Source organism: Manis javanica, chromosome 7 (genome assembly GCF_040802235.1).
Source record: "Manis javanica isolate MJ-LG chromosome 7, MJ_LKY, whole genome shotgun sequence".
Taxonomy (NCBI): Eukaryota; Metazoa; Chordata; class Mammalia; order Pholidota; family Manidae; genus Manis; species Manis javanica.
Window position 1 is genome coordinate 95,317,424 of NC_133162.1, and position 4,044 is coordinate 95,321,467.

The window sequence follows — 4,044 nt, forward strand, 5'->3', positions numbered from 1 at the left end:
GAAGCTGGCAGGGGAGCTCTGGGTGCCAGGGTTCTGTTGCTTTGGGAGCAGAGTGGATTAGAGAGGGGATCTCAGCCAGACTTGGACTTTCTTTCCCCAGTGATGGGGCCAGGCCAGTGCTGAGACCCACATGGGCTCCTCAATGACTGCTAGATAGAGGGCACAGGAGGCAGGGAGTTCCCTGTTTCTCTCTCTTAAGCCACCTGATCACTGCCCTCTGAATCCCACCCTACCACCCCACTCTCACTGTGTGGGTCTAGATACAGAGCATCGGACCACCCAGTATCTGTCCCATTTGGACTGACCAACTTGGGCTTGACTGCAGGCTGTATTCTCACACCAGAGACAGCAGGGTGGAGAGAAGGCCATCTTCCTGCTCAGCCCCTTATCAACCAGCCCTGGGAGCCACAGACGTGTCCATGGGGGCCTCCTAGAGCTGACAGCCTCAAAGTACCCCCCTGTTGCCCACCCCCCACCAATCTACTCACAACACAAGCCCCTGAGAGACTGAAGAAATTAGAGAGACACTCATAGCTCACAAATGAGATCTCATAGCATCACCATTTAGTGGAAAGTGGAATTGAGATATCCACTCTGCCCCTAATTTGGTATTTCTTAGGCGCATATAGGTACAAGACTTTGGAAAGATACAGAGATGAAAAATAATGATAGTAGAAGACACTGTTACTACCTACTATATACTAGAGGCTTTATACACACTGTATTGGGTATGTACTATCATTCCCATTTTAAAGACAAAGAAACTAAGGCTGGGGAAGTTGAGTAATGCTCACAAGACTACTCAGCCATGGGGAGCAGAATTAAGAACTGAAGCATTTTTTTCTTCTGTCTGCAGGAAGACTGTACACCTGCCACCCAGATGCATTCTGCCCAGCCGGATTCAAAATCCCAGTGGAGGAGAGTCAGGGAAGCCTTCCAGAATGAGGAGGCATTTGACATGGGTCTCCAGTGATGGACAAGGTGTCAGTAAGTCAAGACGGAGGGCCGAGCAGGGAGAATTTCTAGGTGGTGGGAATAGCACTGGCTCTGGCATGGAGATGGGGAGTAGGTATGCAGGGCTGGTTCCCCAAAGGATATCAGGGGGAGGGAGTGATTGGTTGGGGTTCTGACCACAAATGAACTTTGAATGACAAGGATCTGGGACATAATTCTGCAACCCTGGGAGCCCCTGAGGAAGTGTGAAGGAGAGACCTGAGGGTTGGGAGTATGGAGGGGTCCCCACCGAGGAGACCTTGTCAAGCTGGGCAGAGGGGACCAGGGCTCTGGGCTGGGAAGTGTGGAAGGTGCCTACTGACAGGAGTGTGGGTGAGGCAAGCTTGAAGCCTGTTAAGGTTGAGGAACAGATGTCCAGCTGGCCAGTAGATTCGTGGAGCTGTCTGGCAAAGGATGGCCCAGAATGGAGCTGGAGGCCAGGTGGTCATCACCAGGGCATTGAGAGCACAGAAAAGCTACTCCTTCAAAGCTCCCAGGCAGGCCCCACCTGCAGCCACCAGGTAGGGCTGGGAGCCCAAGATGGAGCTTCAGGGGGACAGGGACAAGGACACCTCCTGCACAAAGTTCCTGGACCCAGGAGGGCTCAGTTTCCCAACTACAGCTCCTGCCAGTATCTTGTCACTATCCAGGCTGACATCCTGCCTTTAACAAGATGTGAAAAAGCCACTGTTTGGAAAGGCAGTTCAGGTGACAGCAGCCCTGGCACCCTCTCCCTGTCCCCAGCTACAGCATATTGAAGATCTGGAGCTTACACGCCCTAACAGTATGTCACGTCAGGCAAATCACTTAGCCTCACTGTGCCTCAACATCCTCATCTGTGAAATGGGATTTACAGCAGCATCTACCTCATGGGGTTGTTGTGAGGATCCAGTGAACTGAATGCATGGAGGGTCTGGAGCAGAGCCCAGAGCCCGGGGAGTGACTGCGGGTGTTGGCACTGTCAGTAGTGTCATTGAGCCAACGGGTGGGAGGTGCAGAGAGAGGACAGCCATGGCCGGCTTTGGGGCCAGCCAGACCAGGAGGAGGAGAGCCGAGAGGGTGTTCATGGCCTGCACCACCAAGCCTTGGAGGGTCTCTCTGTTCCCCTCTGGCCTGGGTGGGTGGATCCCTTGTCCCCAGACCGGGAGCTGCGCGGTCGGAAGGACTCACTTCCTCTAGGGAGTCATGAGCAGCAGCCTGGCTTCTTCAGGCAACCCTGAGGCTGCTGCCCTGACTGGGGAGACCCTGCCCTACTCTGAGGGATGTGGGGTGAAGGGTGGCCCTTCTTCCGATGGGGTCCTCCCAGTGGTGGTCAGAGGCAGCCAGGTCACCATGTGTCCCATCTAGGTCACAGGACTCCTTGGTCCAGTTTCCACAAGTGGAGAATTGAATGATGGTAAGTTCAGCAGTATGGGGCGAGACAGAGTCATCAGGGCTGTACGGAGCCCCATGAATCTGCCCACCTCCCCTTACGCCCTCACAGCCCAGGGCTAGCACAGATAAGAGCAGGTGGGGGGCGTGCGGACCCTGGCCCCTTCAGTCTTCCAGAAGAAGTCCAGCTTCTCAGCATTGCCTAAGTTCTACACGGGTGACTCTTCAGGTTGAGATACGATCTCACCAGAGGGCTTAGTCGGTAATTTGGGTATGCTGCCACCAGGTGGCTCCCCCATAAGAGTCCCTCCCTCTTAGACCACTGAGCAAGCTTTGGATTTAACTGGGCTCCCCTACAGCCACGACTCCTGTCCCAGAAAAGAGCCTGTTGGGTTTTTATCCTTCCTCAGTCCGGCCCCTTGTCGGCACCTGACCTCCAGGCCTTCTCTCCCCAGGTGTCCTCCAGTCCCTTCCCCTGCCCTTTCATTTCCCCTTCCCCCACCACTGGCCCCGGAGCCCCTAGTCCTAAATAATCCAAACCTCCATTCTGCCTCTGCCAGGTTCCCATCTCCTCCAGGCTCTTCCTGATCCGCTGCTCAGCTGAACCTTCTCCAAGAGGCTGCACCACCTTCCTCCACCCCCAGCCCAAGACCTTGGACCAGCTTCTCCATCTCTGAGACCCCAACTTTTCTCTACCTCTGCCTCTTTCATGAGGTGCCCCCGGCCAAGACTCAGTCCCCACAGTCCACTGAGAGGTCAGGAAGCAGGCTCAACAATGTTTGCTGAATGACGGATTGAGCAAGGGAGCAAATGAATAAATAATCAAGTTCATCGAAGTTTTAACTGGGCACCTACTATGTACTAGGCCCTGAGTGGGCAGTGCAGGGAGTGAGTCAATGGAGAAATGGCTGTATAAGTAAATGGGGTCCCAAAGACCAGAACACAAGAGTGGATAGAGAAATGGGGAGGAGGCTGGGAAGTGGGTGTTGAGCCGTTCCTGTTGTTTGTTGGAGAGGAATCAGGTCACTTGACCTGGGACCAACAGAGGCAGTGATCCCTGAAGGACCCAGACCAAAACAGATGACTCACTCCTGCACAGTGAGCCAGCTACTGGTGGTGCGGGGCAGGAGGACTACAAGAGATGGGAGCTGAACTCACACCAGCAGGGGCACCTTGGGAATTGAGACTAGGTCAGAAGAAGCCATGCCCAAATGAGACCAGTGCCATTCAGGAGGAAAAGCCTAGATTCATCCCAGAAAGTAGCTGTGGCCCATCTATTGAGCACCTATAAGCAGGTAGGGCTGTCACTAAATCAGTTCTGATCTGCAGCATCCCTGGGAAGTAAGCTAGTTAGCCTCACCTTGCAGGAAGCGAAATGAGGAACTGAGAGGCCAGATGATCGGCCCAGGGTCAGAGCTGCAAGAAGCAGAGTCAAGACTGGCTTGGGTCCTCTTTCAATTGGGACCCACACTCCAAGTCAGCTCAACCTGCATTCTTGGGGAGACCACTGGGAGACACAGGCCAACAGTTAGCAAACACTGGAGGAAAGTGGGTAGGCAGTGCAGCTTCCCAGGCACCTGCAGAATGTGAGCCCGCAGGGAGTGGCCAGTTCACTTCATGGGGAGGGAGCCTGGCACCTGGGGGCACAGGCCTTTGGTCATAGAGTGTACTCCTTTTGGG

General features: G+C 54.5%; 1 long non-coding RNA gene across 1 annotated transcript; it reads left to right on the forward strand.

The window, feature by feature from the left end:
* Positions 1-855: 855 nt before the first annotated feature.
* Positions 856-3,100, forward strand: LOC118968844 (uncharacterized). The gene is made up of 3 exons (XR_005056686.1): positions 856-987; positions 2,341-2,389; positions 2,925-3,100. It is a non-coding gene; the product is annotated as an uncharacterized lncRNA (long non-coding RNA).
* The last annotated feature ends 944 nt before the right edge of the window (positions 3,101-4,044 follow it).